This window comes from Polypterus senegalus, chromosome 3 (genome assembly GCF_016835505.1).
Source record: "Polypterus senegalus isolate Bchr_013 chromosome 3, ASM1683550v1, whole genome shotgun sequence".
In the NCBI taxonomy this organism is placed as follows: domain Eukaryota; kingdom Metazoa; phylum Chordata; class Cladistia; order Polypteriformes; family Polypteridae; genus Polypterus; species Polypterus senegalus.
In genome coordinates, this window is record NC_053156.1 from 266,825,114 (window position 1) to 266,851,483 (window position 26,370).

General features: G+C 39.0%; 1 protein-coding gene and 1 long non-coding RNA gene across 5 annotated transcripts in view; one reads left to right on the forward strand and one right to left on the reverse strand.

Annotated features, from left to right (window-relative positions):
* Positions 1–18,861, forward strand: part of LOC120526138 — a 38,176-nt gene extending 19,315 nt beyond the window's left edge. The window contains exon 3 of the long non-coding RNA XR_005633080.1: positions 18,468–18,861. This is a non-coding gene — a long non-coding RNA (uncharacterized LOC120526138). The remainder of the gene's footprint in view (positions 1–18,467) is intronic.
* Positions 1–25,555, reverse strand: part of atp2b4 (ATPase plasma membrane Ca2+ transporting 4) — a 270,016-nt gene extending 244,461 nt beyond the window's left edge. For 2 of the 4 annotated variants that reach the window (XM_039749116.1, XM_039749115.1), the window contains exon 1: positions 24,557–25,546. The gene's annotated coding sequence lies outside the window, so the exon portion shown is untranslated. Of the gene's footprint in view, positions 1–24,556 lie in introns of all 4 variants that reach the window. The other 2 variants (XM_039749119.1, XM_039749117.1) reach the window with 1 other exon arrangement.
* Positions 25,556–26,370: the final 815 nt, after the last annotated feature.

A 26,370-nucleotide genomic window follows, 5' to 3' on the forward strand; every position in this document is an offset into this window, starting at 1 on the left:
TTAGTGTTTTGGTGTGATATTCAGACCGAACAGCCAGCTCCTAATAAACCTTTTTTCACCATTCGCATACCTTTCTAGGGTGGTGGGTGGGGGGGGGAGATGGGGGAGTGTTTGAAAACCAGCAGCAGAGGTGTTAAGCGTAGCCTTCTGGTGTCATGGCAACTCGATTTAATTTCTAACTAAAAATACAGCCGCGAGTAGCTTATTGCACATTTAACAATGCATCCATCTTTCCAATTAAAACTTTCCTGGATCACAGATCTCAGCCTGTTCCGCTTTATTCCCCTATATGGTACATTTTATAAAAAAAAAGACTTGATATTATTCATGTTTCATGATCACAATTATATAAAAGGTTTTTTTAGTTTACTTCTTTCAGAGAATTATTCCCCACAGATGATTTATGAATCACATATGATTTTTTTACTATTTCTATATTTTATTTATCTGTACATTCTATGTTTTTTCTTTCCATATTTTATTTATCTGTAAATTCAATCTCTGATTCTGTGTCTTCCATTACTTGCAATAAGCTGGACCATATCAATTCAGAACTGTGCATAACGTTATACAGCAATTATACATTTGGCATGGAACACCCTTGAGAAAGACACTACAGAAATTAAAACTTTAAAATGCAATATGTAAATAAACTACATACTGTACCTCTATAGTTGTAATGGGTACCCACTATAGGGAGGCAATATATATAAAATCATTTTTAAAATACAATACGCATATAATTTTACTGCAACTCTGGTACTCCTATATAAACATATAAAAAGTTTATAATACATCTAAATATTTATGTTATACCTTTGTACTTGTGATGGGTGTTATAATGAGCAGAACACAAAATAACAAAATGGTATAAGGCCTCTAATAAACACATAAAACAAGACAGGACTCTCCCCAAAAAGGCCTCACCTAAGGCAGCCTAACCCAAAACCCCACAGGTGAACTTTCATTTCAATTCAATTCAGTTTGCATCTATCTATCCATCTTCCAACCCCACTTTACTTTAACAATTACATGTCAAGTATATAAAGTTGCCTGAAACGGATTAAGATAAATGGAGCCCAGTACTCTCTGTCCATTAATTAAGGTAGATGGATGGAAGAAAGACCCTGCATAAGGAAGTCGTTGATATTGGTGGGAGTAAGGGTGCACAATCTTCAAGCACACCACTCCACTTCCTGCCAGGAATCCACATGGCAAGCCGAGTGAAGGAGGACAAGGGACGGCAGGAATCTGAACCAACTTGGATGTACCCTTGGTGTGGATGGGGAGGGTAGGGGTGGGGAGGGGAGAGGTTGAGTCAGTTTTAATAAAGGACCTCACCTTTGACCTTATGACTTTGCCACTATGACAGGGCCTACTAGGAGTACATAACTCTCCGACAGCATCACTCACAAAATCATTGATCACACAAACCACTTCGGAATGTCAAGGTGCCATGAATTAATTGTTAAACTATTGCCAGTTGACAATGGGGGAGAGAAAAACAAAACCTTCTGTCAGGAGCATTCCTAGCAAAATCAAACCTCTGTAGGGTCCACTGTCAATTATAACATATAAAATTAAAGACAAAGTCAGACACAGAACAGGCCCAAATGTATAATTTAAAAATGTATTTTTAAATGTCCCAAAATAAACAAAATATACATAAATGCCCTGCATGGACAGGAACAGTGAAAATCCCTGAAAGACAAGACCAATGCAAAATCCAAATCTTTATAAATTAAAATGTTCATTAAAACAAACAAAAGAAGAAAAAATGTATATATCAGCACAAAAAACAAAGGTAAAGAGGCAGAAATGTAAAGGCAAAAACCATTTGCCTAACAAGGCAACCCACCGAAACAAATCTAAATCCGCAGTCCAGTAATCAAAAATAAAAAACCAAAAGGAAAAATCCAAGTAGCCAGAAAAAACAATGCTCTCAAGAATAGCACTCTCCAAACATTGATGATCCACTACAGGACCTGCTTCTCAGTCTTACATATATATACTGACAGCGGTCCTTCAGCGATAATATCAGGGTGGTCCTCTTGGGGTTACACCCACAAAGCACTAATAATATTGGAGAACAACAAAAAATACACAGAAACTAAATAATAATGCAGAAAACAATACTAAAAAGATAATGAAAATGCATAAACTATAATAATAAATCAGAACAAGAAATGAAAAATATTATTTGACTGACATCATTATTCAAGGTGACTTACAACATTTGAGTTACATGTGGTTGCATTTCTTTTGTTTTTCCATCTGAAGCACATTAAGGTGAAGTGACTTGCTCATGGTTATACAGTGTCAGTAACAGGATTTGAACCCACAACCTCAGGGTTTGAAGTATAAAGTCTTAACCGCTACACCACACTGACTGCAAAGATGTCAAAGGTATCAGTTGATAATTTGTTGGCTTATCTTGAGCTCTTGATGAAATGTCCATCTTGTATTCTTTCAATGGCAAGGGAAGGCTTAATACCTTGAATGGGCTAAATTTCAAGGTCCGTAGTCGACAGGATTCAAACCTGCATGAGGAGACCCCAATGGATTAAAGACTCAGCGACAACAAATATAAGCCTGAGAGAACACCCTGTCTGAACCAAAACAGCAGGTATCACTATAGAAAAGTCTTATACAAAATAAGTGATATATCTATATAATGAATGGTCCTTACTATAGAAAGGCACTTCATAAAAAATAAAACACAATCTGTAAATAAATAAACGGTATCTGTGCATTGTGAGTACTCACAATGCAAAGATAGTATATAATAGTATTTCATTTTAATAATTGTGCTATATAGCTCAATACCCACTTTAGAAAGTTCTAGAGAAGATTACATTTTAAAATAACAATTCTCAAACCCATCCTATTCAATGCCATGTGGGAGCTGGATCAAATATGGCAACACTGGGTAGCAGAAAGGAACCAGCCTGGGAAACTGGTCTGTAGAAGGGCCCAGCCACATATACCTACACCCACGTAGAGCTGACAGATACTCTTATGCACGTCTTTGGGGATGTGTGATTTAATTTTAAATAAATGTCAACTATTTTATGGTAGCTTTGAAGCTGGAGTTGTTATTTACTTTAGAAAAGTACTGTATGAAATAAAGTTTACAACATACAGTAAGTAAACCATTGCACTATTACTCTTTACTTGTGATGGGTATACCACAACAGAAAGGCACAGCATAAAATAAATTGTTAAGCATAAGTGAAATGTTTTGCTACAGCTTTGTACCTGGAATCAGTACTCACTGTAGAAAAGCTCAGTATAAAAAAAAATTTAAATCACTTTCAAACCTTACAGGAAGTAAATTACAGAGGGCACATGATAAAGATTTGGAAATTACACTGCAGCTTACCTGTTTGTCATTTTCCCAAGAGAGTCTTGCTGCAGACCTCCAGTGCTTCACTCCCTTGATGAGCCAATCAAACTGCACACATCTGATGACATTTTCCAACCTTTGCATTCTACGTCAGTGATGTTACGCATCTTCCTCAACACACCTATTTTGAAGGCGTACCTCATGCTTCTTTCTCATAAAACATCCTTATATTGTGGTTAAGATTATGGATGTAGGAGGGTTACCTGATTAATGAATAATGATGTCTTTTGAGCAGGTGTGCCTTGCAGTGGGCATGTCATGTAATACAAATGTCTCTTGGGTAGCAACACTCTCACGTAGTGCTGTGAGTTTCTCCGATTTTTCCACTGTGCGATCCGATTAGCTGTTCCACAGAACTCCTGAATCATGGAGGTCAGCAGCTAGGTACTTCTCCCTTTCCATCTCTACCCATGAAGACAACACATGCTTCAGGGAGGTAGTCTCACAGAAATGAAATATAATAGGCCGGCAGAGTCTAGAATAGGGCTCTGTACATTCAGTTGTCAGTTCAGACATTTTGGTGACTTAATTACAAATAATTTTTAATAATATAAAAAAAAAATCTTGTACCTTTGTTAAAAACCAGTGCCTTATTACGGAATTGTCTCTTTTGTTGACAGAATTTGAAAATACTTGATACTATAGTAATAAAAAGGCATTGTCATAATTGTGTGTTGTTTTCTAAACACACCTAGGAATAGTTTGTGGGAGCTGGTGTATATGTTCTGAGATTTTTAAGGTACAGAAGACATAAGATTGGAGGCAAGGTAATTCTGCTCAGCAATCATGGTGCAAGAGAGAGATGACTTTTTGCATATTGGTCAGCACCTGTAAGTAAGAATTTCGGAATGCTCTGTACACACGACAATAATGACCTAATAAAATAACATTTAAAATGTTTTCAATAAAGTATCTATCTGCCATATATTAAAACGCTAAGTTCTCTGTGTCCTGTCCCTCAAAGCAATCTAATTGGTCAGTTTGGCTTTAGTGTGATTGGTCAATTTGGCTTTGGTGACACAATTTAAACAAAGAAGGAGAGATGGCACAGGTTAAACGCTGAGAGAGTCACCTTCAAAGATGGAAAGTATAAAGAAGGACAAGAGGCAACAAAGATGCCTCAAAATTAATGACAGTCTAAGAAGCAGGCTTTACAGGAACACACTCAAAAAAGGAAGAACCAGTAAATAGATGATCACCCACACAAATACAGAACAAAGGCATTGAAGGTACACATAGGACAAGACATGGCACGTATTTTGAAAATGATTCTATTACCTGACTTTGAAAGGTATTATTGCTACTACTACTATAAATTAGTTCTCATCAGAAAATATGCTTTAAAATAGATAAATGTGTTATTATTTGGATAGGTGCTCATTATAGAAAAATCCTATATACAATAAACATTTTAGGTTTTATGGCACTGGAGTGTAAAGCTGAAAACTGCTGGGTGAATCCAGATCTCTAAACTGTATGTGACCTTGAGTAGGTCATGTAACCTATTTGTCAAATTGTAAGTAAATAATTAAACTATGGCTCTTTAGTTGAGCTGATGTTAACTGTAGAAAGCTGGTATATAAAATAAAAACTTAAGCTTTTTAGTAAAGGCACTCTACTCTAAACCATAAGGCTGTTAGATCTAGACATTCTCCATCTGTAAGAAAAAAAAACAAATATAACAGTTGTTTCTATATAAGACAAATAGAAGTGAATGCAAGTATGTGTAGGAATGTGCTCAGGGATGGTTTCAGCCCTTTAACTATCGCTTTAGGATATGCTTGTGGTCTTCCACTGGAGACATGGATGAGTGGATGGAAAGAGTTTGTGAAAAGCTAAGTATATGGACAGTGGATACTGAGATCTCGTTCTTTCAATATCTCGGACATCCCCAAGTTCTTCTTTTAATTAATTTCTGCATCAGTCTGGTCAAGATTTCTGCCCATCTGATAAGCTTTTGTCACTAGTATGTGTTTCTAATGACATTCTGGCACGAGACACACTAAATCTGTTTAGCACTGGCTTTGCATCTGGTTATGTTTAGCCGCTGGCTTCTGTGTCTGGTGAGCACTAGGTGGTGGTTTCTTTATACAGTATCATTAGAAATGACTGCCTTCAGTATCTAGTTATGTTTGGGCACTGATTTCTACATTACATTACCCTTTCTTTTGTGTCTGGTTACTTTTTTTTGATCTGACAAACATCAGCACTTTACATTTATCCCAAGATTTTGTGCTGGGTAACTCAAGTTGTTCTTTTTTGAGTTATACTGATACACAGGTATTATATCTGGCTATGAACTATTCGTTAGTGTCTGCCACAGTTACTGCTTATGTTAAGCCACGTATTTGTTTACCTAATAATTATTAGACACTTTTTTTTGTCTGTGGTTCCTTCAGTTGCATCCAGACATTGATTTACAATCTTTGTCTTTCATTAACACTTCATTTCAAATGAGGTTAAAGTAAGTGATGATAGTAAGTATAGCTTCACAGAAATGCCATGTTGCTGATTGTCCACTATGCTTTATTCATTTAACGGTATGGCACTGGAGTGTCACCTACTGTACATCACTTATTTACTTTTATTCTGGCTGACATCTTTATCCAAGGCAACTTCAGACAATTGGTTACACTTCTTTTGTTCTTCCATCTGGAGCACAGGAAGGTGAAGTGAATTGCCCATCATCACACAGCATCAGTACATGACACAAGGATTCCATCTTAAATCCCCATTACTGACTTGTTGTACAATCATAATCAATTCATTTAACTGACCTGTGCTCCAGGGGCAGAAATATAGAACTGCTGGTGCTATGTATGGTGGCACAAGAGTTAGTTTTGCTGCTTTATAGCTCCAGACCCCATAACGTTATCACTGTCTGATTGGAATCTGCAAGTTCTCTTAGTGTTTGCAAATGTTTTCTTCCAGGTACTCTGTTTCTTATTCATGCACAGAACCAAATATTTTATTCAGATCAAGGACCAATGACACCTGAAATAAATTACCGACTATAGTTGACAGCTTGACTTTAGGGACTTTCAGATCTCAACTTGAAGTTCTTTTGGAGGATCTAGGTGAATATGATGTACAAACTTGTTATGCCAAGTGGCTTGTTCTTGTCACAATTGCTCCAACATTTTTCTCCCAGCGTCTGTGTAGATCTTGTTTCATGTATTCTGGCTTCAATCACACATTTCAAAGTCATGAAGGTTATGGTAATTGGGGCCTCATATGACTGAGTGCAGCTTCATGATAGACTGGCACCTCATTAGGGCTCATTTTCCCTTGTGCATTATTCTCCTGGATTAGACTTCAGCCCACGTGACCTTGAGATGGACTGAGCAGGTTTGAAAATGTAAGGGACAGACATACAGCAATCCCAAAAAGCATTTTTAAAGCAGTAATTCTTAAACCTTTTTCGTTATCCAATTTAGCCTTTTTATGCCTTCAAGACAGTAGTCATCCATCATCCCTTTGAAGAATTGGTGCTGACAGTCTTCCAGGGTGGGTGGGGACCCCTGGGTGGGGACCCCCAGTGGCGACTCCCCCAATGAAGAATCACCACTGAATGTCATCCACCCTGAAAAATTGCTGACGCAGGTTATTGCGAAGCAATAGAGTTTGCTTAAACTATATGTAGCAATCCACCCCAAAACACCCTGCAAACCATTTGCATCCCTTTCCCATTGATTACAATTGTGAATCGCAGCTCTGCGGCATCTGTGCAACCCAAAATCAGACAACACTCAACCCAAAATGGATTGCAAACCATAGTTTAAGAAGCTTTGCTATACAGTAAGGAACTATATAAAACTAGTGCGTTTGTGTAAGCAACATGACTTAAAGGTTTAGGCACCAGAAACAAATTTGTACTTCAGTCATCACAAATACCTCATTATGTGTATCTGTGGTTCTAAAATAGAAAAAAATAAATGTCTATACTTAGTTTGCCCCTACAGAAATTATCTAACCAGTTTCAGGATTAGCATATATACTGATTCTAAAGAGATCTTTTCAATACCATTGAAGCTTTAGTAAGGCACTATATACTAATTTCTGCTTGGCCTAGTGGATAAGGAATTAAATAAAGTCACAGGTTGAATCCCCACCTGAAACTCCACTGTAACACAGAGTGACTCACACAGCCTGCTTCTACACTCTGGGATAAATAAAGAAATGTCTGTTCTTATGGTGTCTAAATGGCGCCATGGAAACCTGCTCAATTCACAGTCACATGGAGCCTATCCCAGCAGCACTGGTTGCAATGAAGGAAAGAGCCTTGGACTGGGTGCTGGTCCATCACAGGGTCTACTCACAAATTCAAACATCTGACAATTTGAAACTGCCAATAAACCAAATATGCCCGTCTTAGGAGATGTGGGAGGAAAATCTGGCTGGTCTTGACTACTAGTGAGTTATGTCTTTTGCCTGACAAAGTCAAAGGGGACAAGGGGTGGGGCGCAGGATTCTGCCTTCATGAAAACCATATCACTAACCACTGCAACAGCTTATACTTGCACTGTTAGTGGTAATATTGTACAATCTTTAAGTGTTACTGCTTACTGACTGTAAGCACATTTTCACATATTGTCCCTATAAGGAGGTTATATACGTATAACAATAGGTTTTGTTGATAAGATGTATGACCTATTGCCAAAGTAGATAGACAAAAGGATTCTGGTTCAGTTCCCACCTATAACTTAATATGTCATTCTGATTGAATCACTTAACCTGCTAGTAGTCATATTATAGAAAGAAATAAATGTCTGTACACCTTGAAATGAAATATAAAAAGACTATATATACATATATATATATATACATATATACACATTATATATATATATATATATATATATATATATATATATATATATATATATATATATATATATATATATATATATATATATATACTAATAAATGGCAAAGCCCTCACTGATTGACTGACTGACTCACTGACTCATCACTAATTCTCCAACTTCCCATGTAGGTAGAAGGCTGAAATTTGGCAGGCTCATTCCTTACAACTTACTTACAAAAGTTGGGCAGGTTTCATTTCGAAATTCTACGCGTAATGGTCATAACTGGAACCTATTTTTCTCCATATAATGTAATGGAGTTGAGCTCGATGGCCGTGGGGGGAGTTTCGTATGACATCATCACGCCTCCCACGTAATCACGTGAACCGACTGTTAACGCAATACGTAGAAAACAAGGAAGAGCTCCAAAAAGCGCTGAAGAAAACATGCATTATACAATTGAGAAGGCAGCGAAACAATAAGAAGCGACCGAGTCACACATACATCCATATTCATGAGTACAGCTACTTCAGAAACAAAGCACGGTGTAAACCTAAAGTTTAAATTAAGTTCATAGACAGGCTGCAGCTGGCGTTTGTCATGCCCATGGCTAATGCGGGATACAAGTTTAATGAGAGGACGCAGGATATAAACAAGAGTTTTGATCACTTTGTAACTAAGTTAAAATTACTGGTAAGGGGCTGTGCTTATGGAAATTTCAAGATACTGTCTTTGGGGGGGGTTGACAGTTAAGGCAGGTGGGAGAGTCACGTCATCATCTCCCCTCCCATTCACCTCATTTCGCTGTGCGCTGAGCTCCGCAGCTAACACAGTCTTGACAAACCAACTTTGTGACACTGCCACCAAATACTCGCAGAAAAATCCACAAGTTAATACACACGCTGTCTCTACAGTTTCTCCACACTCTAAATCCTCCAGGCACTACTTACAAAAGGTTACATTGACAATCGTGTTACGTTATTTTTAAAATGTTTCCTTTTCTTAGCACAAGCACAGCTGAGAAGCTTCGATGCATGTGCTCCATAACGTTAAAAATAATGCATTTACTCACACTTTGCATTCCAAGCAAAGGGGAACTTCTGGCAATGCATGATTTCCTGGTACACCGATTACATTGATGTACACATCAGAGCTACAAAAATGTAACAGTCGGAAGAAAGCGCGTTGCTACGACTGATTGAATGAAAATTTCATTTCAAAAGACTACCCGACGGAAGCCTTGATGAAAGCGTGTTTTTGTGCACATATATATGTATATACATGTGGATGTATATGTATATATACTGTATATATGTGTGTATATGTATATATATATGTTTATGTGTGTGTGTATATATATATATATATATATATATATATATATATATATGACAGCAACACTCATGACAATGACAATGTCAATCATGTTTCCTTTTCTTTTTCATTACTTCTTTAACACACTACTTCTCCGCTGCGAAGCACGGGTATTTTGCTATATATATATATTATATATATAATATATGAATGACCTCCAAAGAGCGCTGAGACTTTTGATCACGTGAACGTGTCTGCAAAAAGTGCCCTACAAAAAATCAAGCAGCGTGCCGGCCTTTTAGACGCTGATTGCGCTTCTGCCTTAAGTCAAAGTGAGCACTTTTAATTTTTTTCATCCTCCCCCTGCGCTATAGCCCAGACAAGTGCAAACACGGGATCCCTTTTCTACACCACGGGAAACTAATATTAAGGCGCTTCGCACTTTCTTTTTCACGTATACGATTATGAGATCGTCAAGTCGGATTATGAAGACATGCACAGGAGTGGAGGACTGACAGTGCCATCACAGCCGATTAATGGCTGGGACGTCTCACCAGTCTACACAAGACCCACTGCGACTGTCCCCAAAAGGCGCTCATATCGTCAGCGAAGACGTCTCTCTACACTATATAAAAGAAAAAGGCAACTTTCCTTTGTTTACACCTTTTTTCCTTTTATCCCAAACCAATGCCTTTCTCTCTTAACACTGCAGAGGACACAAAACTAATTTTCTTGAATTGCTGGTAATGCTGGTAAAGCACATTACCAGAGGCAGAAATTTGGACGTTCACATAGAAAATGTAATTTCTATACCACAGCCGTCGTGTAGTGCCTTTCAAAAGGGATCTACTACCGACAGATGATCCATATACGTTTTAGCTGCTGTTAGTACTACTTATGTTGTGTTACACAGTCTTTAAAATGTAGTTTACCCGAAACCACTCCAGTAGTGCTCAATGTAGCTTTACTTCTTAAAACGTTAATGTTTTACAGTTTAATAACTTATAGACTACATTTTATTATTTTTCCCTTGCACTCAGTGACCAAATTTATACACACACATATAGACACATACATATATATACACATATATATACCTGTGTGTATGTATATATATATATATATATATATATATACACACACACTATCTACATTATATATACATATATACACACACACATTTATATCATTTGTGTGTGTGTATGTATGTATGTGTGTGTGTATATATGATGTGTATACATATGTATATATATATATATATATATATATATATATATATATATATATATATATATATATATAGACTCAAACCGATTATGACAGCAGCAATCCAAGCTGTGAGAAAACAGTAAAAAGGAGGTATATCAGACGTCGTGGTACATTTTCTGATGCAGCTAGACGAAAACAACTGTGACGCTGCTGCCAAATACACAAAACAATTACTTTGACAATCATGTTACGTTATTTTTAAAATGTTTCCTTTTCTTTTTCATAACTTCTTTAACGCGCCTTCTTCTGCGGCCGTATTTTGCTATATATATACTGTATATATATATATATATATATACACTGCTCACAAAAATTAAAGGAACACTTTAAAGAAACACATTAGATACATCAGATCTCAATATGAAGTTGGATATCTATACAAATAATGACAGGGCAATGTCTTAGGAACAAAAGGATGCCAAGTCTTTAAATGGAAATAAAAGTTTTCTGCCTACAGAGGGCTCAATTGTGTAGACACCCTAAAATCAGAGTGAAATGAAGATGTGGCAGGGTAGTCAATTTTTCAAAACTAAATTTCTGCTACTCAAAATGCTTTTCAGTATCTTGTGTGGCCCCACAAGCTTGTATGCATGCTTCACAATGTCGGGCATGCTCCTAATGAGACAACGGATGGTGTCTTGTGGCATTTCCTCCCAGATCTGTATGAGGGCATCCCTGAGCTTTTGTACAGTCTGAGGAGCAACCTGGCGGCCCCTAATGGACCGAAACATAATGTCCCACAGATGTTCTATTGGGTTTAAGTCAGGGGATCGTGAAGGCCATTCAATTGTTTCAATTGCTTCATCCTCCAGGTACTGCCTGCATACTCTTGCCACATGAGGCCGGGCATTGTCGTGCATTAGGAGGAAACCAGGACCTACTGCACCAGCGTAGGGTCTGACAATGGGTCCAAGGATTTCATCCTGATACCTAATGGCAGTCAAGATGCCGTTGTCTAGCCTGTAGAGGTCTGCGAGTCGCTCCCTGGATATGCCTCCAAGATCATCACTGACCCACCACCAAACCAGTCATGCTAAACGATGTTACAGGCAGCATAATATTCTCCACGGCTTCTCCTGACCCTTTCACGTCTTTCACATATACTTAGGGTGAACCTGCTCTCATCTGTGAAAAGCACAGGACGCCAGTGGTGGACCTGCCAATTCTGGTATTCTATGGCAAATGCCAATTGAGCTCCCGGTGCTGTGCAGTGAGCACAGGGCGCAGTAGACATTTGGGTCCTCAGGCAACCCTCATGAAGTCTGTTTCTGATCGTTTGGTCAGAGACATTCACACCAGTGGCCTGCTGGAGGTCATTTTGTAGGGCTCTGGCAGTGCTCATCCTGTTCCTTCTTGCCCAAAGGAGCAGATACTGGTCCTGCTGATGGGTTATGGACCTTCTATGGCCCTCTCCAGCTCTCCTAGAGTAACTGCTTGTCTCCTAGAATCTCCTCCATGCCCTTGAGACTGTGCAGGGAGACACAGCAAACCTTCTGGCAATGACACGTATTGATGTGCCATCCTGGAGAAGTTGGACTACCTGTGCAACCTCTGTAGGGTCCAGGTATCACCTTGTGTTACCAGTAGTGAAACTGACTGTAGCCAAATGCAAAACTAGTGAAGAAACAGTCAGAAAAGATGAGGAGGGAAAAATGTCAGTGGCCTCCACCTGTTAAACCATTCTTATTTTGGGGGTCATCTCATTGTTGCCCCTCTAGTGCATCTGTTGTTAATTTCATTAACACCACAGCAGCTGAAACTGATTAACAACCCTCTCTGCTACTTAACTGACCTGATTAATATCCCATAAGTTTCATTGACTTTATGCTATACTCTGATTAAAAAGTGTTCCTTTAATCCTTTTGAGCAGTATATATATATATATATATATATATATATATATATATATATATATATATATATATATATATATATATATATATATATATATATATATATATATATATATATATATATATGACAGCAACACTCATAACAGTGACAAAACAATTACATTGACAATCATGTTATGTTATTTTCAAAATGTTTCCTTTTCTTTTCTTTACTTCTTTAACACACTACTCTCAGCTGAAGTGTGGGTATTTTGCTAGTATATATATATATATATATATATATATATATATATATATATATATATATATATATATATATATATATATATATATATATATAGTAGCAAATGTGACCTAGTGGCTAAGGCACTAAAAAACTGAACAAAAGGTGGCTAGTGTTGTCCCCACTCCGGCTCAGAGTGAGCCACGTGTGAATGGCAGATCAATGCTAACTTTGTAAAACACCTTAAGATGGCTATTAGTTACAGAAGATTCAAAATAACAGAAATTTCGGTTGTTAGGAATGAAAATGGAAGTCAACTGACCTCAGATATAATAAGAAAACTTTACATTGCATGCATTGCGATTCTGCACTGCAGTGCCTCAAACCCTTAAGTGTTCCTTGAGACGCTATTGTATTACATCATACACAGGTTAGGTGGATCGGTGTTGCTAAATTAACCCTAGTCTGATTGTGTTTGTGTGTGTGTGTGTATGTGTGTGTGCGCGTGTGTGTTCGCCCTGTGATGGACTGGTGCCCAGTGTGAAGATTGTTCCTGCCTTGAGATAAATGCATGCTGAGATAGGCTTCAGCTGCCCAACGACCCTGCCCTTGATAAGCGGGTTGTGAAGATAGACAGATGGATGAAGTAACAACTGTTTTGAAATGCTTAGAGATTACAAGTATTTTTTTGAAATTCTCTCTGTGTGCAACATGCATGTGTTCTACATAAAATACAAAGATATGTGTGTGTGTTGGATAATTTAGTTGGGGGTTCTGTGAGATAATCTAAAAAACAGTAGGACCTCTTTTGTACCCTTGTTATTAGCTGTTATTGAACATACTTGGCCTGTAAAAAGTATTTATCCCCTTGGGGTTTTCACATTTTTTGTGTTATACACAGTGGATTTAATTTGGCTTTTTAGACACTAAGTGAAAACAGATTTCTGTAAAATGGTCTCAATTAATTAGAAATGTAAAACACAAAATAATTGACTGCATAAGTATTCACCTCTTTAATATCACAGGTACAGGTAGGTGGTTTACAAAGACACAGAATTATCACCTATGGATTATGGATATCATCTGTCTGGGACGTTTGACTGATTGTAGTTAAATGCATCTGTGTTTGGAAGGTCCAGCTTGAGGTGAGTCAGTATGCTGGCCTAACCTACACAATGAAGACAAAAGAACACTCCAAGCAACTCTATGAAAAGGCGATTGAAAAGCACAGGGGAGTCAATGGATGGAGATAAGAAAATGTGCAAGATACTAAATATCCCTTTGGAATCCAATTAAATCAGTCATTACAAAATGAAAATGGCAGAGCTGTAGACCTATCTGGAGCAGAACATACACAAAAAGTGAGAGACATGCAAGAAGAAGACTAGTGAAAGATGTCATCGAGAGGCCTGGTAGAATTCAAAAGGAGTTGCAAGGTACAATACTGGGATTGGTGAGACTCTGCCGACAACAACTGTTGCTCAGGTGCTTCACCAAGTTGTGAATTAATAGAGAGTGGCTAAGAAAAAGCCTCCGTTAAAAAAACATACATGTCATGTCAGCTATAGTCTTCTAGAAAGCACATGGACAAATCTGAAGTCAGTCAAGGTGTTGTGGTCTGATAAGACCAAAATTGAGCTGTTTGGCCATTACAATAAATTTTTTAGTGTATACTAAAAATAAATACAATAAATACTTTTTAATTTGGTGTTAGCCAAAGAGTGCATGTCATCAAAAACACGCCACAGTGGCAGCATTTTAGTGGCAGCATCAGGCTGTGGGGATGCTTCTGTGCAGCATGCCGTGCAAGTAGGGCTTGTGAGGGTAGAGGTAAAAATGAATTCCACAAATTACAGATTAATAAAGGAGAAAAACCTGATGCAGTCTGCAAAAACCTGAACCTTGGAAGAAAATTAGTTTTCCAGCAAGACGACGAGCCCAAGCCTAAAGCTAAAGCCACACAAGAATGGCTTAAAAACAAGAATGTTGTGGTGTTAGAGTGGCCGAGTCAGAGTCCAGATCTCAATGAAATTGAGAATTTGTGCCTAAACTTGATAAAGGCTGTTCAACCTTGCAACATGACAGAGCTTGAGCAGTTTTGCGAAGAAGAATGGGTAAAATGGCAGTGACCAAATATGCAAAGCTGACAGAGACCTGAGTACACATTAAGGCTGTCAAGGCTGCCAAGGGTGCATCTACCTAATACTGACCTGAAGGGGGTGAATACTTATTTTTTGCTCTGTACAGTGATACTTTGAAATCCGAACTTAATCAGTTCCAGAACCCCGTTCAAGTTCCAAATTGTTTGAGTTTCATGACAATTTTTCCCCTTGAAACTGGATGAATCCAATCCTGGGTCCCACAGACTCGAATTTTCAAAATAACTTTAACAGTAAATACACTGGATTTTAAGGTAAAATATTAACAAATAATAATAATAGGACTTTTTAGGGCCCATGGCGAATACAATAAGTTGTTATTATATAAAAAATAACACAAAACAGACACAAAAGCATAAAATTAGCAGCGAAAATAGCAGCAAAAATCACACAAGATGCTTTCACTACAGCTTCCAACACAACGAACTAAACGACAATGTGTATGAGTGGTCCAAGCACTGGGGAAACGTCCGCACAAACACACGAACAATGTGCTGGGCGTTCGGATTCCAGGGCAAAATTTGCTCATATTTTTCATTCGGATTCCAATTTGTTCGAGTTCTGGGGCGTTCAGATTCCGGGGGCAATACTACATTTGTAATTAGCTTACATCACTATACATAAACCTGTTTTCACTTTGACATTAAAGTGTTATTTAATGTTTCAAATTAAATTTTCTGTATTTCAACATTGCATACTCATAAAATATGAAATCCTCCAAGGCAGTGAATACTTTTTAGAAGCACGTGTTGATACTATAATAACACCATTCACTTCTTACATACTGTGATAAAAATTGTCAGTAAGTCTTAAAATGCCATAGATATCAAAGGATAATTGATAAGCATATACAAAGTCATGTGGAATCCTGATTTTATGAAGTTACAAGGGTCTGCACCTGCTGACCACCTGGTATTACCACAACACCAACTGTTATTTTTATTGTTTATTTAGCTTGTATCTTTATACACAGATACTGTACTTACAGGACCAGCATACTTTACAACTGTAGCATGGACAGGTTGGGTCAGCGGCAATAAATGAACTAGTAACCCTGTAGTTTAATGTTCACTACACCATACTATCTGCACTTAGTAAGGGCTCTGTGTAGGCCAGGTAGTGTATAAGCTCCTGTCTTTTGGCTTAATCTGCTACACTTACATTGACCCTTACAATTAGTTTCAAGATGTAACTAGAATGTCCTCTCATAGACCTACCACCCAAACACAAAGGTGCAGAAGCCTTGAAAACATAGTGGGAAATGAATCCTGGGATGAAAGTCTGAGATATGAGAGGCAAGGGGTTGGCAGATGATTTGTTCTATTTCTAGTCATGGCCATTGTTAGAAGCTTCTGAAGAAGACATAACCTGGAGAAAAGGTAGAGAAAGAAAGCATGACTTCTCGACCAGGCAGCAGTTCAGTCAGATTTGTGAGAAGTTAAGAACAGGAAAGAAAGACAACTGTGCCTGCTTTTGTGCAATGTGTTCTTGAATATTCTTAGAATAAAACATCATGAGGTCTGTCTCCTGTGATTGCACATGCACATCTGCACATGCACATCCGTGCTCTTGTCAGTGCCCGGTTCCGGAGTGTTTCCACCAGATGTGCCCATCCCACCTCCATCTCACACGTACAGCCGAGATATGGCAGGTATGCATGCTTGGTTACACTGAGCAGAAAAAAGTGAGAATGAGCTGCAGAGAGAAATGCATCCTTGAAAATAAAATAAAATATAACAAGCCAGATGGCACTGAAGTTTATAAACGAACTGAAATGATCAAGGACAGGCAGGGTGACGTGCCAAGGGACAGTCAGTCAAGATGTCAGGATTCTGCCACACGCCTTCTGCAAAGCTTTCAATCCTGACCTATAACCTAACATGTAGGCTAATTCCACTGTAAGCCTTCAGCTTCATAGCTCTTGGGTGACAAGGGAATAGGACTTATCAAAATATAATAAAGCATCTGATAGTGTGGAAGATTCAAGGTGATGAACAGCACCAGAAAAGCTTTCCTTCTTTCCATGACTAAGGAGAAATACTGCGTTTTTTTTGCTTGCCCATTTTCCAAAACTGCTTGTCGTGATCAGTGTCACAAGAGGCATAAGCCTAAACTGGCAACAACAAGTAGTTGTGTATAGCCTCCCAGGAAATCACACACATCCACTAGTGAGGTTTATCATTACTAATTGCGTCTATTAATAAAATCATAATTTTTTCTGAACCCGTTTTTTTTTTTTTTTAAGTGTAAAATATGCAGTAAACCCAGCCCTTCAGTAAGAAATGTAAGATAAAAATCATTCTTGGATCAGAGGTTAGCTCATGCCAGGTCACATATATCCATCTATCTGGTCATCTGTTTTGTAAGGTATAGAAGGAACTGCTCCTTTACGTGATGCCAACCATCACCCTTTTCATCTCCCCATTTATTCCTCCATCCTCTAATATAAATGCAGTCCTTTTCTGTCACACACTTGATCAAGTCTACAGACCTAAAATACTGCATCTATAATCTTTCTTCTTCTTTCTTTCTGTGCAGTTTTCCATTTGTAGACACACACTAAATACAGACATTCACTCACTCCCAGACATTATGGTTTATCCATTAATCCATCCATCTATTCCATATCCTCTCAGGAACCAACCCAGAACTCATTGAGATGATCCATTTTCTAGGGGCAGCACAGTAATTAACAGGAAGACGGCCTGGGTGGAGTTCGTACATTCCCTTTATCCTCTGGATTTCTCCCAATTGACAAACACTTGCAGGTTTAGGTTAGCAGACAAGTCTAAACCAGCCCTGCACCACTGAGTGAAGGTGTGTGACTCAATGGGACTGCTCTGCTGATCCCGACAGCCTGCCAGTCAGATTAATTAGCTTCAACAGGTGGGTACCCAAGAAGCTGGAGCCAGTCACAACAACAAGTATTACAAGGCTTACCACTTTAAAATGGACACACAGCCATAAAATCTCTCTAAGTCACTTTGGAGATACCAATTAAACCGCCTGTATGTATTCAGAGTAATGCCTCCCCTTGTGAAAAACTATATAAAAAAAAGAATGACAAACAGGGAATAACTTTAAACTAAACACATAGCAGAAGAGCAACAGTTCAAATTTTGAATAAGAATTCTAGATACATAGGTATTAAAATTAATGTCCTTTTAAATGGGTTAAAATGGTAATTGATGGAAGGGTTTCAAAGTTTGCATTTCGGTTAGAAAAGGCAGTGCAGGTGGCAACCCCAAATGGGCGATACCTCTGACCTCCCTGAACTCCCCTGTGCATGAAAATATATGAATCCTTGCTAATATACATTGTCACACATATAGTACACGTCAGAGAGTAACTCTCCGAATTCTTCCCAGGTATGTGATACCACCCTGAACCAAGAGGGGGTGCTGCCACTAAATGTCTTGTCTTCTTCTTCCTCCACAGTGCAGAGAAACCGCCCAGTGATGGCAACTAACTACACTCCTTCTGGTACCTGGGCTACAAAAGCACGACTGCCCCAAAAGAAGTGTCATTTCTTGTCTAGGCATTCCGACCAACAGCACTCCACATTCAAATAACGACTGAAGAAACCACTAAGAAAGAATAAACCACATTGTTACTGTGGCAGCGTTTTCTGTTTTTTTTTTTGAGTGCCATCATGCATTATTTTTGTTTAAAAACTTTAAGTAAACAGGGACGGCTGGATTGGCGCCCCAAAATGTACTTGCCTATCAGCCTGTCATTCTCTTGGATGACCACAATGCAGCAACATAACAATGTCAATCAGCTCTGGCAATGCAGTTAGATAACTGGTCCAGAAGAAGGCCCCAACTTGTTAGTATAAACGTGATCAGTTGCGTCTTTCCCTGTCTTTTCATGCCACAATTCCAAATGGTATTCCCAAGTCTTGAGCACTTAGCCATGTTCAGCTAACACTCTGCGGCAGTGCATCTACATAATTGCAATTGCCTTCAGAGCCTTGCAGTGGCAGAAAATCCGTCCCCTGAGACACACCGTCTTCTGGCATGGGTAAGTCGCTGGGAATACTGATTGGATATAAAAAAAAAAAAGATCTTTCTGCATTCTCACATGGCAACGATCATTCTCATCTTAAAGAGATCGATGAGAGAAATGGCTAAAACGAGAGATAGCCCCCTGAGGATGTTATGTGTTTATCAGTGCAGGTGTGCGTTGATTGCTCAATACCTCTGAACTGGAATAAATGCTGATCCATCCTAGGTGATGTTATTTAAGTATTTATTTTTTAAATTTAACATCAGACACTTTACAGTGCTCGCAAAACTCTAGCACTGTCCTGAATTATACAGCGTTGCACTACTTTATCACATTTGAGGAACCGACTCTGAACTGAAGGCTGCTGGAGTAGACCTAAAGTGTGAATTGTGAACCACAAGGCTGACTAATTTCAACTTCTGTGTGACTTTGAAAAGGCTTATTTCACGTGTATGTGATTCTACACTAAAAAAATTATTTGGATACGTGTACTGTGGATCTGTACTTACAAAAAAAAAAAAACAAACTTATAGAGGGTGTTCCTTATACAAAGGTGCTAAAAAAAATTTATTTCTTCTCTGATTAAGCAGTGCTCCTCCTCCTCACACCATGTTTTTAGGAGTGGACTAGTGACCCGGGACAATCCAATGTGAAAATGAAGGCAGCATGCAAACCACAAAGGAGCTAATTCACGCTGGATTAGTGCCACCTCCCCAGTGCCCTGAAGTCACATTGCCACCTGCTGAATCACTGAGCCTACCATACCAACAAGACATTATCTTATACCTCATTTTTTACCTTCTTTGGTCTACTAATTCTTGATATTAAAAACCTCCACTCACTTCAAAGATGTACTAATAATTTCATATTAAATGGCAAGTGAATCGGTGACCACTTCAAACGGTGTGCTAAATGATATATTTCATCGGAGACCAGCCTTGTAACCCGAGATTGGGGACCAGCAAGACATTTCATGGAAATCAAAAATAACTATTGATTTTTCATTTAAAAGGGACGATCAAATTTCTTTGTTTACCCCCCCCCCCATCCCAAATATGGACACTCTAATGTTCTAAAACATTATGAGTGTCACTTTGCAAAACTAAAACCGTCCATGAGCAACGCTGGCAGCCTAAATGACTTGCTCAAGGTCGTCCTGTGAGTCAGTAAAAAGAATTGAATCTGCACCCTTGTGGTTTCCAATCTAGCTCCACATCCACTAGGCATGCTAAAAAAGGAGAATTGCTCTGTCTTGTAAACATTCCTACAATTCCATGTTTTATGTGTGTCCACAATGCATTACTGCTCAGCCATTTGTTTTTAATCACAATAACAAACTTGTCCACACCCATCGAGAAGGTTTAAGTGTTTTGTCCCTTCACGAAAACCAGCTTTCACAATATGGGCATGGCGGAAGTCAGAAACTTTACACCATCGTTTACATCTGCAACACCATGGCCAGTGATTCGACAACACAATACTTATGTCAAGCCTGTCTAACTGCAATTGGACTGAGTTGCCATGGGCATTTAAAGGTGACCAGTGTCTGAGTTCTGTGAAGTAACACTATAATATCAATGCAACGAAAAAAGAAATGAAGTCAAGTCAGGAGGGTTTTAAAACCATTGCAAAACTGATCCCTCAGGGCTGCCATATCCTAGTCTTTGTCTCTGTCTGTCTCTGTGTCGTGGCCGCTCACTCATTCACTCTCTTACTCAGCAGGCAAAGCCTCAAGCACTGAAAAGGAATGTCCTATAATTAATACAGAGCACACTAGCTGAGCAAACATCTCTGACTTGGCATCAGAACAGACAAGGTTTCCCCCACCATTGCTGGAATGAAGGGCGTGGGATTTCAGACTTCTCAGTACAACGAGTTCCCCTTCCATACCATGAAGATCACCAGGAAAACTGAACACCCTGCACTTACACTTCCACTAAAAATGGGTCACCTCTCACCCACATGGTCTTCTTTAGTACCATATGCACCTAATGAAATGAGATATATGAAATTCCCAGTCCTAAAAGGTTATGCAGAGGAAATGACTTTCTTCTCATAAAAAAACATTCAATGGTGATAATGAGAGATTGTGTTTGTGATGACTACTTTTAATCATTAAAACAGAACATCAGCTTTCTTGATAGGTACACATTGGAAATTAGGCATATAGTCCTTCTGAGCCAGGCTAGTTTGCACTTAGAATTTCATTTGATTGAATTTTTCTTCAGACACCAGTATGAGCTTCAGAAATTGAATGATGCCCAAGCACAACTTTCATCATGAAACTGAAATGTACAACATGCAGTAGGTTAGTACTTCTGCTTTACAGCTGCAATTCAATGGGCTGGAACTGCAGACTAATCACTGTCTATGTAAGGTTTGCATAATCTCTCTGTGCCTGTGTGATGTTTTCCTCAGACATGCTAGATTTCTCCCTCATCTTAGCACAGGTTAGATTAACTTGTGAGTCTAAAGTGGGCCCGCTTGTCATGGTGTGTGAGTAGGTTTGTCCTGTAGTGGACCCTATGTGCACACCAGAATAAGCAAAGAAAAGATTTTTAGCTAATAAGTGATTGCCATATCTGTGTTAAATGAGCACTCCAGAGGTTTATAGTTTTCAAAAAATGTGAAGACATTTTCTGTAAGCTGATTTCAGATGTTTTAAATATGAAGCTATTTTTAATAGAACTATGCCTGGTTCCAGAAAGAAAATGCATGTGCATTTGTGTGGGTGGACATAGCAATCATATTTCAAATAAATACAATTTGCAGAGCCAATATGCTTGGTTTTTCAGTTACTCTATCAAAAGGATGTGATGGACCTAAGGCCAGTTCTTCTCTGGTTCTCAAATTTGAAATAAGCTGTTTTAGATAATGGGTGGAATTTATAGGCTCCCTTATACCATGCTTTTCCTCATTAATGTTCAATACAATATGCAGACAGAAAGACAATGTAAAAATATTGGTTTCACAAGGCACCTTCCAAACCACATTAGCATTAAATCAATGTATGTTGTATTATACTATACAATTTTAACATTAAGAATACAGAGACTTTTGTCCACTTTGAGGTTTAAATCTGCAAACATATGATTTTCATGGCAAGGTTATAAGGCTTTGCTTTTATAGCTATTGTAAATAAATACAAAACACATACACACATTCATATATATATACTGTATATATATATATAGTATATATTAATGTATATACACATTTATTTTCTGAGCCTGCTTTTTCCATTACCATGTCTGGGGAGCTGGTGCCTACCATGGCACTATCTAATACCAGAATACAAGAAGACCAGAAAATTCTGTGAAAAACTAGAAGAGCTTGCAAACATCATGCAGGCACTGAAATGGAATTCATGTCCTTGGAGCTAAGGGACAATAGGATTAACCATTGTGTCACACATGTTTCTAGATGATACACATATGTATCACACTCTGCAATGCGCTGGATCAGTGCATGCTCACAAACCAAGGCAGGATACTCTAAAAAATATCTTATCAGATGTACCTATTTAACAAAGTTCTTAATCATTTTGTTTCTCTCTCTGTGACATTAGCCTTACATTCAGTATGTCAGTTCTTGTGCAAAATACAACACTGTTGTTGCTGAGGCACCTTTTTTTCTAATTTGCTCTCAGTTTTCTCAAGTTTCCCCTGAACTTTCCTGCAGGATTGGGTCAGAAGTCATTTATCCTTTCAGTCTAGAAAGTCAGGATAGCCATTTGCTTATTGCATACCATTAATAGGTTGGAGCCCTGCACAATATGGAAATAAGCATATGGCTGTACTACAATAGGAATCGACTTTGTGCATGTGTGTATTCTGTACAGACAGAACTCACAAAAATGGAAAAGACAGGCAACGATTATGTTTACTCTGAAAAAGTTTAGGAACGCATTCAGCTGTAAAATAATCATTAGGTGAATCACTGGAACCTACATGAATGTCTTTTACATTTCTGATGAGAATATCGTCACCAAGCACCACAGCGTACATTATTATATACCCTTCTATTTAAGGTCTGTATAGGAGAAATGAGAAAATGATCAATTAATCCACAGGTAGGAGTCAACTCACCCCATCTGGGAATTCAGAAAGCACTGCAGCAGCTTTCCTGGGAATCCTTGACTACGTAACAGTCTAAACGAAGCGGCATTCATTTTAAGGCGGGGCGCCTGGTCACACCCAGACACCAGAGTGTTTACTGCAGATCTAATAGGTTCTAGCGCTGTGCACTACGAGGTATGGTCAAATGGTCAATCCTCTTTTTAATATGCGAGCTTGTTAAACTGCATTATTTGGTTATCCACACCTACAGTACTACCTGTCCGCAGGAGAGAGCCGGCCTGGCCGCATGCCTCAAAAATTATGGTGTCTCAAAGCAGGGTCTGCGGATGAGATGGTGGAAGGGTAACGTACACTGACCATGAAGACAAGCTACTGGATTGATTTACACATAAGTGTTTTTATCGGTGGTGAAGGGAAATCACAAAACGGCGCACATTTGAAACAGCTGATCAATGGCAACTTACAAAATCATGATCAAAATACTGAAAAATAACTCAAATGTCCATTGGTAAGAACAGCCATCGTACACCGGTGTAACTATGAGCTGGACGTAAACTGACGATTTATCGGAATCCCCAACAATGCCCCCTCTAATTTTATTCTTAAGACACGCCCACATACTCCCCAAATTTCCCTGGGGAACCGCTGAAGGGGAGAGCCCATTACTACCCCATCCCTTCCCCCTCGCAGCAGTTAGCCTTGCCCTCTGCGGCTGGACCAGACCCAAAATCAAGTTCTAGAGAATCGGATGCCTTCAGGAATAAACCGAACTTCCAATTAGAAAGCGTTCAGTGTTTAGGGAAACGCACGCCCTGAGCTGTTGTGAAGGAGATTATCTCTATCTCCCTCTTCTTCTCTCTCTCACACACACACAAAATGTTCGTTTAAAAGCGATCGAGTGCCGATTTTTAAAAGTACAAGCTTCACCTCGGTGCGCGTTGAGGGTTATTCTGATACTCTAACACGGTGAAACAGCAAACGATGAAAACGAAAGCGAACACGCATGTTTCACCAACATGTTGTTTGTTCCCTGATGACCACATGCAGCTTGCAGTAAATATCACATTCATACACGCAAAGCCCACGTCTCCCAGAGTCGACAGGGGAGGCGGAGGTCTTGCGGAGAGCGCACGTGAAACCTTGAGCTCACACGTTCGTTCCGGACGGAACCGAAGGGGCAAACGTGCCCAAGTCGCGTTTAACCGAAGGTGTGTTGTTGCACTGTCAAGTTGCAAAACGTTAAATGCCGCATCTATAGCGATCTGGAACAAAAAGTCTAAACATTAAAAAAATGCACAAAACTACACCGAAAGCCTTGCCAAGGTTTGTTTTTTAATGCACTAATTAGCACCCGTGTACTGAAAAAAATACCCCCCAAACACACGCACTCCTTACCAAAACACACACCTGTGGACCCCAGGAAGAGTAAAGGAAACAAACCTTTTGCTGTATTCTGCTGTGGGGCGAAGCTCCGGCAGGCAGACGGGACTGATGCTCTTCCAGCGCAGATATAAAAGATAACGAAAGAAGGAGTACTTTTTAAGGTGTTTCTTTTTAAATCCAATCAGTTAAACACATTCCTGGTGTAAAAACCAAAATCCTCGTAGCATCACTTGGAGGAATTCTCATTGAGGAATCAGTGCTTTGAGAAAATTGTTTCTATGTTTGAACTTCCTTTTAGGAAAATTTTAGAACAAAAAACAGATAAAAGCTCCCGAGACGGCTTCTTTCCCCAGCACTTTGGAATAAAAAAGAGGAACAGTTTCTGTCTTCTTTTTCCTCCTTTTGTTTTCTTTCTTTAAAGGCGGCGAAACCCAAATTGTCAGAGCGTTAAGAAGGATATAATATACGGTTTGTTGCAGTCTTTTTTCTAGTCTTAAAATGTAGGTGCTTCCAGTATGTAGTAATGAGAAATGGATGAGCGCCCGAATAGCGGCAATAAATCGCCTTGAAATTCCGAAGGATTATGAAATGGAAAATAAATTACAAAAAAAAAACAACAACTTTGGTTTCCAAAATAATTAAGAGTACCTTAAAAGTGAACTTGTTTCTTAATAAATAAAGGTCGGGGAGTACTATCAAGTAGTAGTTGTGTTAACAAATAGTAACAGAATAAGTAGTAATACTAATAATAATGTACTCTTTAAAAGGCAGTTTACAAAGAAGGCAGTCTTTCTATTAACAATCCAAGTTTCTGGGAAAAAAATCCTTTCCCCACCTGTTCAAAGTGGGAAGAAATAAGTCAGAGTGGGGTAATCCTCTTTTTATGTATGTAGCGCCCGGTCGGGTTGGCGGCTCGCGTGCTCTGCGTCGCAAAGTTGCGCCTCTCTGGGGCACAGCGCGGCTCCGCTCCGGACTGCAGCAGAGGATCCAGCGACTGCGGGGCTGGAAAGACAGAGACGAGAGTGAGAGAGAGAGAAAAGGCAGAGGGAGAGAGAGAGAGCGAGGGAGAGAGACAGAGAGAGAGAGAAAGAAAAAAAGAGTCTGCCAGGCGGCCAGAGAGGGAGGGACGGGGCTGACTTCGGATTAGTCACTTAAGGTGGAACTGCCTGCCGCTACAAGGATGATACGCGAGCGGCGAGCTCAACTGACATTTAAGGAGGAGCAAACGTGTGTTTTTTATATTCTCTACCACCCCTTTTCGCATGCCAGTGCAGCGATATCCGGCACTTTCATCATCGTTATTTTCTTCGATACCTTCATTATTTAAAATAACAGACTGCACGTCACTGCTATGCACTTGAACGCATTATTAATTTTTGCATTACCTAACCACAGTCCCCTCCCCGCCATTACTATGAGTACATGCGTCATTTTAGGGATATTCCCCAACTTGTGTTTTGCAAGTCCCCTAACTAAGCATTTGATATGTTTACCGGTTACCGCTTGGAACGAATCGATTTGTGATTTGAAGTTTATCGTGTTTCGTAAACACGTGTTGCACATCCATACTTATTTCATCTCTAACAGCCTTGTCGAATTCAGGGTTATGCACACTTCTAGATGTTAACCCACACCCACCCTGAAACCAACCGAAAAATGCGGAGTTGTCCAATCAATATGCACATTAATTACGTCATCCGTTTTATTAGCTAAATGCGTTTTTAGAGGTTATCCCTCAACGCATATACTTGCATCATTTTCAGGATTATTGATTGATCAGGATGATGTCCACAAGAAGTAAATCTGACCTGTAATCCTTTCAACCTGGATTAAATGTCAGTACCTTCTGCTGGAGCTTCTTTTCTTGTGAA